This window comes from Protopterus annectens, chromosome 9.part0 (genome assembly GCF_019279795.1).
Source record: "Protopterus annectens isolate FY-2018-M chromosome 9.part0, PAN1.0, whole genome shotgun sequence".
Lineage (NCBI taxonomy): Eukaryota > Metazoa > Chordata > Ceratodontiformes > Protopteridae > Protopterus > Protopterus annectens.
The window spans coordinates 1,307,389,042-1,307,403,027 of record NC_056743.1 but is presented as its reverse complement, the minus strand read 5'-3'; positions in this window follow the sequence as shown (position 1 = coordinate 1,307,403,027).

Sequence of the window (13,986 nt, the reverse complement as noted above, 5' to 3'; positions counted from 1 at the left end):
AACCATTCTTCCCCCAAATTGTGGGGTATAACAGAATAGAGGTCTTTTACATCAATTGTAATGAAACTATAACTTTCCTGAAAGGCAACATTATTCATTCTCTTTAAAAAGTCCCAGGAATCTTTACATGGGTAGGGTTCACTTAAAATATATTTCTTAAGTTTCTCATCTAGAACTTTTGCTATAGGGTGGGTAACAGAACCACATGCATCAACTATAGGATGCATTGGTGGTTGTGCCACATCTTTGTGTATTTTAGGCACACCAGATATAACTGGTGTCCTAAGATAAGTTACTGATAGGTAATTCAATTCATCAATCATAACAGACCCTTCAATAAAAAGTTCATAAAGCAACCCATGAATTATTTTATACATAGAGTTCAGCTCACTTAAAGAACTAAGATGGTAAGTGTGCCCAGACAATATTTCTTTCATCTTACAAAAATAGTAATTGCAGTTGGAAACCACAATACCCCCACCTTTATTAGGTTTTACAATCTGAATGCCTTGTGTATGTGTTAATAAAATAAGCTCTTGATTTTCAGATTTATCTAAGCTGAATTTCTTTTTTCTATTTTTCTGTGAGAAGAGCATCCTAAAATCCAATTCACACACTTTTTTAAATACTTCTAAGGCAGGATGAATTGGTGGGTTATATGTACTAGAAATATGAAATGGTTCAATGACATGTGCATTATCTTGGAATAGTACTTTAAAATTTAATTTATGTACAAAAAGTTTTAAATCAACCAAAGTCCCTACAAGGTTTATGTTCTTACTGGGAATAAATGTCAAACCTTTAGCAAACAAGTCACACACTTATGTATCTAAATCCAAGTCAGAGTAATTATAAACCTTAAAGTCATTTGATTTATTTGGGACAATTTTAACAGTTGGTAGCTGGAAAGATGAAGGGGTACAAGGTTTGGGTATAATTATCTTCCCCTCCATGCCCCCCCTGTTCCTGCTTCTGTTCGATCGCTGGTTGGCTCTCCTCTATTGGCCATTGGAATGCTGGTACTGCTGTTGGTTGTAATTCGGCCTGTGTTGATTCATTAGCCTTTCCGACCATCTGAGTGGGTGATACTCTTCTTCTTCTAAAAATCCCTTCTCATCAATTTCCATATCAATCTCGTCATTAACCATGTTTTGGTTAAAGTTACCGGCCACTGTTCTGGTGTTGTTGGAAAGTCGCAAACCCCAAACTTGTGATTGTGGGGGTGGGGGGTAAACTGCGTGAATTCTATATGCCTTTTCATCTCGACCCAGTTTTTTTAATTTTCCTATTTTTAATTACATTAATTTGTTCAGCAATAGATTGAAAAATTCTATTATATTCAAATTCATTGTTAAAAAACTGTGGGTCTTGTATAATAACATTGTCAAGCTCACAAGCCTCTTTTGTTAAAGTGTCTACTGTTTTATCATTATCATTAATGACTAGCTGCATATATTACAGACCAAATCTATCAAACAGTGCCAAAAGCTCAATATGTAATGATGAATTAGCTATCAGAAATACAACACACCAAAAAGCAGGAATATGCAAAACCACAACAGCCACAGGTCCAAAAGAATTAGCTAGCAGGCCTGTTGGAAACCACCAAACCCGTAGGCCCTTGTAAGACATACCGTTAATCTGGAAAAAGTTTGTTTCCTCCACATATCTACAGAAATTACCATTGTAACATTTTGACATACCTGGATTTCATACTAAAGGCATGTTGTGGTTTTCCAAGAGTATTTTAAGGTTCTTACCTTTCCTAAATGTGACTCTAGGGCTTTTCCCTACTACTTCATAAACAAGTGGGTACATCTTAAACAGTTCCCAATTTTTCTGTAAAATAGCTAGACAAGCATGGCTGTCACTACTAAATGTAGTAATAAAATTGGTTGTATTTTTAGTTTTAATTTCAGTCACCTCCTGACTAGTAGGTCCAAATAGGTTTGTAGGATTTTTTTCTAAATTGGTACCTAAGTTCTTGAGCATCGTAGTGTTTTTTACACGTAAAAGTGAATTATATACATTTTCACGTCTCTTCTCCATCACTTCTTGTATGAGTGTGTCCAAGAGTGATTCAGGGTAGCCTCGATGTAGGAACATGCTCTTAAGTGTTTCACACTCATCACAGAAGTCGTCGTCCAGGCTGGTCATTCTGGCTGCTCTTACCAGGTGGCCCTTGATGACAGACCTCTTCTGATGAAAAGGGTGACTACTTTTAAAATGGAGGAATGTGTTGGAATAAGTCTTTTTTCTGAATATCCTTGCTGTAAAACAGTCATAACATAATTCTTATTTAAGCAGACATCCAAGTAGGTCCAAACAACAGAAGGTAGAAACCACGACACAGCATGACCGAGTAAAACTGTTTAATCAAATAAAGCACTTTTCGTTTGTTGTCATATACAAATTTCTTCAGATCTGAAGAAGTTTGTATATGACAACAAACGAAAAGTGCTTTATTTGATTAAACAGTTTTACTCAGTCGTGCTGTGTCGTGGTTTCTACCTTCTGTTGTTTGGATCATCAGTTTGTCGTTGCCTGTTTCAATTTTTAGTTTATACATCCAAGTAGGCAATGTTATCAGAATTAAACATGGAAGTGAATTGGAGAAAGTCGGTGGTACTATTGATATATTGCAGTACCAATTCACTCTCACCCTCATCTCCATTAAATAAAATGAAGATGTCGTCCAGGAACCTGGTATAAAAAATAAGCCTGTTGTAAAACTTATTGTTATTAAAAATAAACTCAGATTCCCAGTATGCCATGACTAAATTGGCTATACTACCCCCAAAAGGAGACCCCATTGCAATCCCTACTTTTTGTAGGAAAAACTAATTTTGAAATATAAAGTAGTTATTTGTGAGTACTAAATCACAAAGTACAGATACTAAGTTTATTTCTCTATTGGTTGCATTATGTTTCTTTAGTGTGAACGCCACCCATTCAAGTGCTTTTTCATGTGGTATGCATGTATACAAATCCCTCACGTCTATAGTTAGAAAATTATAGTGGGGATTAAAGTCTAAAGTTCCTATCTTATCGAGAAATGACCAAGAGTCTTTACAAATTTGAGACTCATTGGCTAAATATTTCTGTAATATGGCATCCACAATCTTAGCACATGAATTAGTTGGTGAGCCTCTACTATCCACCAATGGTCTCAAAGGGGGGGTTCTCAATGCATTTATGAACTTTAGGAATACCAAAGATACATGGGTATCTAGGGAACAAAGTTGTTAAATAATTGTATGTCTTCTGATCAATCCTACTCTCTATAAATAAATCCTCAATACATTCCTTGATGTTTATATATGCCTTATTAACTTCTGAATGTGAACTACTGGCATATGCTTCAGTTTTAAGTAACTTATCCATACGCTGTTGGTAGTCTAAAGTACTAAAAACAACCAACCCTCCACCCTTGTCTGGCTTACAAAACCACAGGTTTTGTGATCTAAAAAGCTGTAAGTAATCATGCTCTATTTTATTTATGTTGGAAGTGTTGTTTCACATGGATCTAATCACGTTAGCATGTCTGATATCCAATTCACAACACTTCTCAAAAAGTTCTAACACAGGATGTAAAGGGGGGTTGTAAGTACTAGGGATGTAAAACTTATCGCAGTGTGCCGAGTTCGAACCATTGCCCATTGACAAATTAAAGTTAAGTTTTCTAATATATGATTTAATATCAAGAATAGTATCCACTATATTCAGTGGTTTAGATGGTACAAATGTCAAACCTTTTGACAAAAAGTCTACCATATCAGTACTGAATTTAGTAGTACTAAAGTTGTATAATTGGAAATCCCCAGCTCTATTCGAAATAATCTCCATTTGTTGTAACACAAGTGATTTCACATCTTGTTCAGACCTCTGGTCATCAGAGACAATAATAGTCTGAATTTCACCATCACTCAATAAGAGGTCAACACTAGTGTCGACCCTAGAGATGGATTGTATAGGCACCTGGTTAAAATTCTGTTGTAATGTTAATTCTTGTTCTTCTGCTTGTTGGCCCTCCATTTTCCTTTGTATTGGGGTTGTTGGAAATTCTTTTGTTTTGGTCTGGCCCCCGTATAGGGGCCTTGCTGAAACTTTTGATGCTGATAAACTGGATTGTGGCCAGGTTGGCCACTCCGCAACCTCTCACTCCAAGGAACCTCCCTCAAGTCACCAACATTTGGTTCCAAGTCTAGCAGTCTATGATTACTGCATATGTTGTTGTTAACCATGTTCTCACAGAGGGGACTTCCTTCGGTAGTGTTGTCGCCCCTTCAGATAATAGACCCGTTCTGATCATGATTAGTAAAAGTTAGTTGGTTGGGAGGAATAATCCCCTTTCTCCAAACTTGATCTGGTGGAGGATGGGGGTAAGCTATACCTAGCTTGTACGCCTTACAGTCTCTTTCCAGTTTTTTTAATTTATTAGATTGTAGTGTCAACATATATTCATCAATACTAGAAAACACACATCCATACTCATACTTATATCTACCAAACTCTAGGTCAGACTGTATAGATTTATCCAGTTCTACTACATAAGAAAAAGATTGTCTACCCATAGAGTATAGTGTTTTATCATGATTTCAATGAGTTCAAATCCATGTTGGTCAAACAAGTTGATTAGTTCTGTATGGAAAGCCGAACCAGCCTCCAAGCCAGTAGGGTAAGGAGCGCACCTTAATCCTTTAGGCACAACTCTCCGAGAAAGGCATTCTCAGAAATAAGAAATTTCAAGTTGTAACCTTTTAAGTTTGACTAAACAAGCGTCAAATACTTTTAGTTTATTATTAATACTTTCAGTATTGGCATTTTTATTTAAGTCAACTTTGTTACCAATGTTACCAACACCGGCTTCATTAGAAAGACGAAAACTATTGTTTAGCCAAACTGATAAAGAAGTATTGTCGGTGTTACCTTCAATCCTTACAATGCCAGGATAACCTTGTCGACCCAATACTCACTGTAATAAATCTTCAGAATGTGAACCCCAGGCGATAAAATGGTCAAATTTGATGTAATAGGGTCATGCGTCTGATTTCTACTGTTCGGGTTCGCATTACTAGGTCATCCCATAGCATCCAAATTTATGTCATTTATTGTTTTACCAACCCCACAACATGTTGTTGGATTAGGAGGGTTAGTACCATTTAAGTTCCTTCCTGCAACACTAGGATTTACCTTGGTACCAGTAGTACATAATTGTACAGCTGAAGGAACACCCGGCTTGCTATTAACACAACCGGAAGGTTCATTGTCTAGGTTCCCAGCCCGCTCAAGCCGGCCAAGATGTGTATCCATATGTTGTTACGGTGGCTCAATGGAAGCCAAAAATGTCTGTCGAAGTCCCCGTTGTTCAACATCCAATTGGTCAAGTCTCGAAAACTAGCTGTCAATCTTACTGTTGATAGAATCCAATAAGCTGCCCATGACCGGATTAATCACAGTATCCGATAAGTCTCCGACAGCAGAATTCTTATACCAAATTCAACTATAATACTGGGTGATGTCAGTATCAATTGGCTGCCCCTCACTTCCTACTCCTCAACCACTAGCATTCAACTTTATGGTTATACCCAACTTATTTCTTCTCCCACTTTTCTTCATAAACCTACAAACACCAGCTCTAGTCTTGACTGGATTCTGGTCTCTCATCCCAACATCTACCACCAACCTGAATCACTCCCAAACTCTATTAGTGAGCATTCCCCTGCCTGTGTCCTTAGATACTCCTCCCATCTCCATCATCCTCACACATATAAGGAATTCCATAAGCTCACTAACTTCAACCCTGATATTTTCAACTACTACTTATCTTCTGTTGACTGGTTCTTCCTCTATCACCTTTCTCTTGATGATGCAGTTCTTCATTTTAACACTATCTTCCTTAACACTCTGAACTCTCTAGTCCCACCAAGGATTGTTAGAGTTAAATCTCTTTCTTCCCCCTGGCTCTCCAAGTCTACCCTAATACATAACAGAATTTTTTCTTGAAAACTCTGGGTACAAACAAAATTTTTCACACACTACCAAAAATACAAATAACTCTGTAACCTGGCTTAATAAACACATTAACCTCGACAAAAAGAATTTCTACCACATACCCCAAACTATTCAACCTAAAAGTCCCAAAATATTCTGGAATACTATCAACCGAATTCTTCACCCCAGTAACCCCTCAATTCCTAATTTATGCCCAGATAATTCACCCCAGGAAACTGCCTCTATCTTCAGTAACTACTTCATAGATACCATACATAAACTCATTCCAAAAGTCCACTCTAATATTCCCCCACCTTCTGTCTCCCCTCAGCTACAAAACTGCCTTTTCTCACTCAATCCTATTTCTATTAGCTACATTAAAAATGTCTCCTCAAACTTAAACATTGTTCCTTTTCTGTGGACAATTTGCCACCTCTTTTTCTAAAGACTGCTGCTCACTTGATAACATAACCAGTCTCTATACTTATCAACCACTCTGTCCATGAATCCATTACCCCTACTCTCTAGAAGAAATTCTACATCATACCTATCCATAAAGGTGGAAACTCTGTTGAACTCTCAAACTATTGCCTATTGCTATACTCTCTCCCCTTTCCAAAATTCTTGAGCACTTTGTGTACAAGTAACTGATGTCCTACCTCACTCAAGAAAATCTTTTCACCCTTACACATCATGGCTATTGCCCTCACCATAGCACAACTACTGCACTACTTTCCTTCACTAACTCAATCTCTCTAGCTAGAGACAACAATAAACTGGTCTCCTGCCTCTTTTTAGATCTTTCTAAAGCCTTTGATACTGTCTCCCACTCCATCCTTCTATCCAAACTATCTCAACTTAATCTCTCTCATACTACTATTTCTTGGTTCTCTAATAGACAGCAAGGTGTCAAATGGCTCTCAGCTCTGTCTTCCTTCCTCCCTATAAAAATGGGAGTCCCACAAGGCTCTATTCTTGGCCCTTTCTTTTTAACATTTTTACTAATCAACTCTACATATCCTGCCCTCAGTCTTCCCTCATACAATATGCAGACAACTCCATCATTATCACTATAGCTGACAGCCGCACTGACCTGCTCACCCTTACTCAAACTTCCTTCAACCTCACTGAATCCTGGCTTACTAATAACACATTCTAAACCCTAAAATGACAAAACTACTTTTTTTTCTTCCTAACATTCTCTCTCATTTTAAAGCTTCTTTTACTACCTCCTCCCTTAACAACACTATTATCTCAGCTGAACTCTCTACTAAGCTCCTTGGAGTAATCATCGATGATCAACTTAAATTTGATCTCCATGTACACCACTGTATAAAGAAGACCCAGCAAAAATGTGGCCTTCTTTATAGGAATAAAAAGTTCCTAACACCCAATTCCAGAATTTCACTGACCCAGGCTTATTTTCTCCCTAACCTATTTTACTCTTCTCATATCCTTGCTAACTTACAAGCCTTTCCTCTTTCCAAACTTGAGACTACATACAACAAAGTTGCCAGATTTGCTGCCAACCTCCCACCTAAATCTCACCACTTTCTCTTGCTCTCCATACTCTTAGCTGGTTAGAGCTCCCAAACCAACTCTTATATACACAGCTTCTCATTGTTCATGACATCCTAAATCAACCCTCCTCCTGCCCTAGCATCTCCTCTTTTATGTTTCTCTTTATAGCCCTCCTCACTCTCTGAGTAGTTCTGATCAATTTTTCCTGCAGATTCATAAGCCAAAAATTTTTTTAGGACTAACCCTTTATAGCTACCTTCCTGTATTATCTTTGAATAAGCTTCCATTAGCCCTCAGATATATTACCAGTTCTCATGACTTCAAAACTGCTCTTAGAAATTTCCTAAACAGAGCCTGGCTTTGTCAATGTAATCATCCCACTTGAAATCCTTCTCTTTCCTGATTCAACTTTCAACTTCTTTTATTTTTCCCATCCTGGACTCTTTACTCCTAGATTTCTTTCACTATCACCTCTTCTTTCTTCCTCTTCTTACTATTACTTCCCTTCTCACTTTATCTTTCCAAATGTATTGCTATACCTAACATTTCTGACCCTTTCCTCAACTCTCTTTCTTCCCTAATCCTGTTCCTACCTACCTCTTCTATACTTCCTTCCCATTTTTTAATGGACTCCTTTCCTAAATTTTCTTTTTCCCTTTCTTATACTGTTATGTTGTAATATATTCCTTATTTCCCTTATTCTTTTATTAGCTTTTTGTGATTTTTATATATTTTCTAGCTAAATCTGAATTATATATTATATACTTGTATCTTACCTTCTATTTTCTAGTTCTTTCTCTAATATGTACATTTTCTTGTGTATTTTGTATTGTGAGTATTCTACATGTTTTTATAGAAATTTTCCACCCAGACCTCTGCTGAAAAAGGGCACATGTCCAGTCAGACTATCCCGGTCAACAAATGTCAAATAAAATAAATGAATAACTAAATAAATTTTGTCTTAAAAAGGATTACTATTTCTGAATACAGCATATCATGTGTTTTGTTTTTTAATTTGCTTCACAAAGCTAGTAAATTTATTCTGTATCATTCAATGCTCTTTTTTCATAGAGTTTGCTTGGTATTTATACATAAGCATATTTTGGGGGAATAAAGGAAGTTAATTGCCTCTTCTCTGAATAATGGTGACATTGAAGGTGATTATATTAAGTAAAATGGAATGTTCAAATGTCCACTCCTGAACTTCTAATTACATTTTGTTCATTCAATTTAGAATACTCAACATTTCTCAGCAGACCCCATTTGCAGTACCATTTAAAACATAATTACACCCAAAAACGGTCACAATGTATAATATAAACATAAAAGCAATCATAGGATTTATTCTTGACATATTATATTCATATTATTGGCAGGTAACAAGTGGTACAACTCCAAATGACAATACCATGCCTTTTGTTGATACCCTGAGTGCTGTCTCCATGGTTACCATATTATACCATGTAAATGGATAATCTTACAAGTGGAAAGATGCTAGAAGCAGGAGTCAGAATGCAAAAAAATATAGTCAGAATATCCAGAAAGTAAAAATATATTAATATGCACTCCTGGATAATAACTTGTGCTATAAAACCGATCTGACTGTACACATACAGAAAAAAATGTATAAGCATTCAGAAAACATTCCTGACAGCAAACCTCTCCCTCAGAAAGTAAATACATAAGTACAGTGTAAGTAAATTTCAGATTATCAGCTTGATATTGAATAAGCCATCATACAATTATAGTGACTAAAGTAATTAAATTACCTATGCTAATTGGAGTTTACAGTATAGAGAAAAGATATATGCTTTCAATATCAAAATTTTATCTTTATTTTAAATAGTTTATACAGACCAGGAAAAGAAGGAATGGACAGTACTGCAAATATGTTCAGTATTTATTTCTGGGGGTATAGTAACTTGTTGAAAAAGAAAACATCAAATTATGAAACATTGTGAAAAGTATTATGTGCCTGAGCTTAGTGAAGTACCTGCATGTCTTCTTTTTTATTGTAGGTGATCATTAATACTATAGAAATCTCTGTGTGTCATGTAATCTTGTGAGACAACATTGTTTTGTTACAGTTAAGCAGAAGACTTGAAGTGTAAGCCCAGTTAAACAGAAGACTTGAAGTGTAGGCCCCTATGTGTGTACATTGTGAGTTTTGTATTGTTCCATGATTTGAGAAAGCAGTTTGGACTGCTTATAGATGTGACTCCCAGAAATATGAGTACAGAAGAGTCTACTGCAAGTCATATCACACAATGTGTACTCAGGATTTGTTGCATGAAAGCAGGACCATGAAAAACAACCCATTACAAAAGGAAGCCTAGAGCCTATATTTCACAACTCTTGAGGAATAGTGAAGCCAGAGTACAAAAAAAAGCTAGAACTAGAGCTACCCAGAGATTCAGAAATGTCATACATGTAATCGTGGTCAAGCCAATACAGTTTGCAATGCATGAGCGATGAGCCCCAAAGTACATTAACAATGTACGCAGCCAAGCCCCATGTGCACAATGAGGAACTACACATTGCGGCCAAAATTGGGACTCAGGAATCTCAAGCTGTACCAGCATGTGGCCACAGTAAAGTACAAGTGCCTACTGTAAACAATAAGCAAGCAGGAGCCTGTAGGGTATTCAGAGCAAAACCGCATTCATAGTTGGTAATGCTAATCTACTGCTTTAACTCAAGGATACAGCTATGCAGAGAAATATCTTCTGGAAGGGAATAAAGGAAATATGCCTAAAGTGGGGGGATAGAGGAGGTCATGCAGTCCTGCTCTCATTACTGTCTTTCCTCTGTTTGTCTGATGTCTCCTTCACCATTCCACATTATGCGAACGAACACCAAACAGAGAGTAGAACCACAGACAAGTGTTTAATCACCAAAAACCCAAACAAGACAAAAGGCAGGCACTTCTAAAATAAAATCAGCGAAATTTATTGCAAAAAGGTTAGCACTTTTGCAATGATCAACACCACTTCTTTAGAAGAAGCGGTGTTGATCACTGCAAAAGCGCTAAACTTTTTGCAATAAATGTTGTTGATTTTACTTCAAACGTGCCTGCCTTCTGCCTTGTTCGGGTTTTTGGTGATTCCACATTATGTTATCACATGCCCTGCCACTAATGGCTGTATTTCCTTGCTACCTAACCTACCCTTCTTACATTCCTGACTGTTACTACACTTGCTGCCTTCCCCAGCTTTCCACTTTCTTCATAAAATTAAATATGGAGCTGGATTCATTAACAGTTACAAGAAGTGTAGCTCTTGTGTTGGACTGTGCAGTGCTACCAACATGATAGCTCCCTATCTGACATTCATTATATGGCTCTACATAATGTGTAGAGCCACCAGTCAAAGAGAAATAGCAGAATATGCTGGCACTATAAAGAGCCAAAGTACATGCTAATTAACTAATGCAACATGGCAGAGCTATTCAGGAAGCTATAATGCAATAGTCTACATTCAATGTAGGTTTTTGCCCTGTACACAAAAACTCTTTGGAATACAGCATGATTACATTTAGGAAAAAATAGCATGCTAGGGGTTGCTGCTCCTTTTATTATGCTGTATATGCAACAGGATTTAAATCAGGGCACTACTGCTGCCAGACCTTGGGCAAAAAGAAGAAGAGTATTTAGAACCCATTTGACTTATGGACTGCATGACAAAGAAACTGTTGAGAGATACAGTATGGACAGGGAAACACTGAAAAAAAATATGCAACTTTTGCTGCCCTTGTGATGCCCTTCCTCTGGGCCAGTAATCAAGGAGCCTGAATCCTCACCACTGACACCAGTGAGGGACATTCACTTGGAACAAAGATAGATACACAGTATTTTCAGATGCAGCTCTCTGCACCAAGCACAATTTCCCTTAAGAGGATACATGGATCACACTCAGTCTGGGGTATGGGTTTCTCTCTCTCTCTCTCTCTCAATCTCTCTCTCTCACACACTCCATGCCCCCAATAAAACTCCCCACTGGCTTAGCTATAGAGCTGAGTCCTCATCTGAGTGTCCCAAGCCACATCCTCTACCACTATCTCCATGAAACTAATGCTCTGTGTCCTTGCTCCAAGTAGCTGACACACACACACTCTCTGAGGTTTGATTTTCACACACACACACACACACACACACACACACACACACACACACACACACACACACACACACACACACACACACACACACACACATTCCTGGGAAAAGCTGGCACAGATTTACTAGCTATGCTCCTCTCCTCAGACTATAAGGTAGATACTGCCACCTGCATACAACAAAGCCAACTATTCTGAGGCTCTTACAAGGGTACCAAAATATCCTGAGTGAAATGAATACTAATACAAATGGTAATGCTGACCAAACAGCAAGGCTTTCAGGAGCAGCCACAGTGTCACCAAATAAGTATAAGTACTCTCAAAGGTTAAAATATTCTCTAAAAGACCAGCCACAATGAAAAGTTAAAATATATTTAATAATAAATAATAAAAGAACATGAAAATACTGAATACTATTTGCAATGAACACCAGAGTTTCAATCACAGGAAGTATTAAAATAACACAGATGAATAGATTCACACAGATACAGAAAAACAGTACTAATCTTACAATATTTTCCTGACTGATCTAAAGAATTACTATTCCGTGGTTACTTAGTAAAGCAAGGCAAGATGAAGTGGGTGAGTTATCCTTCCATGTCAGGTTTTAAAAAAAGACTGCTCTGAGACTCCTGTCTCATCTAGTATTAAAACATCATTTCAGTGCTGGATTACAGAATGACATCACATGCATCTGGTTGTCTGACTTCTGGGTCCCATACTACCCCCTTTAATAGAAACTGAACCAGAATCTTGCACATTCCATGCACACAGCTAGAGCTTTGTTAAGATGTGTTATAGCATCTGGAAGCTATAATACCATTTCAACACTTCCACACTTCCAGGGTATCAATTAAATCACTGCTAAACACAATCCAGCAGGATTCCCAATCCTTGTTTTCACAGACATTTCATCTCTGTCTGCAATCAGAACTGTAACACACAATCTTTATAGCCTAAATTAAGTAATTTAATTTCAGGATATTTTCTAAAAGTTACCTAGGGCTGAGTTTTGCCTTTTCTCTTTCAGTATCCTCTATTTCAATATATACATTTAATCAGCTACAACAGTATACTCTGATATACAAGTACATTTCTTTTCCGTCCATAAAGAAACAGTGTTGGTGCATTTTTAATACAAGCAGTTTTACAACTACATTTTTCAACACAAGGTTCTGTACAAATCTGTTTGATATAAAAATGACATATAATTCCTGACAAAACTCCAGCTAGCTATGTTGGTATATGCTACACATACACTGCCCCACTTCTCCTGGCATAGCTGGCAATACCTCAAATCATCACATCTCTCTCTCCCCTTTGAAGACTCAAACTAGTTTCTCAAGTGACCCTGGAGAAATGTGGCTTGAGGGATATGAGCCTGTCTGGGAACACATTAACCCATACCCTTTCTTGAGACCCCATCTGCATTGGCATTGCTGACCCCACTACAGTGCTGCACTTCCATGTCATATGCTTGCAACCCTAGGCTCCATCTTAGTAACTTGGCATTTTGCTGGCTGGCTTGATGTAGCCATAGATCACCTTCAGGCTCCTCATGCTATCCACTGTGAATACTTAGCACCAGGGCCTCCCTATCATGGTAAGGCTTCATCATGTTAACATGGTAAAATTTGTGCCCCTGCCTCCTGCCTAGCAGGTTTGCATTGACCTTCCTTATCACTTCAAAGGGTCCCTCTCAAGCTGCATGCAGCTCACTGCATCTGACAGGAATGAGAACTATAAACTGCTGTCCCACATCATACCTGTGGGCTCAAGCATTCCTGTCATACCAGACCTTTTTCTGCTGTTGGGCTCCTGCCAGGATCTCATGGGCCAAGTCAATGAGCTTCCTAAGCCTTGTCATGAGGTTTAGGACATATGCCACAACAGATTCATTGTGGGATTCACACTCACCCTCCCACTCATCATGAATCAAATCTAAAGGCCCCCTCACCCTATGCCCATATAGCAACTCAAAAGGTGAAACGCCTATGGATTCCTGGGGTACTTCACTGTATGCAAACAACAGATGAGGCAAATATTTGTCCCACTCTCTCTTAAACTGGTCTGCAAATGCCTGTAACATGGTGTTTAATGTAGAGTTTAACCTCTCCACATGACCATTAGTCTGGGGATGGTAAGAGTGGTCTTTAGGTGTTTCACCGTACAGCACTCCCACAGACAAGCCAGCAGGCCAGATATGAAACTGGCACCTCTGTCAGTGGGAATTTCTCTCGGAAAACCTACCTTGCTGAAAATATCCAACAAAGTATTTGCCACCTTTTTTGCCCCTATGGTGGACAGACCCACAGCCTCAGGGTATCTAGTAGCATAATCTGCTACCATAAGGATATA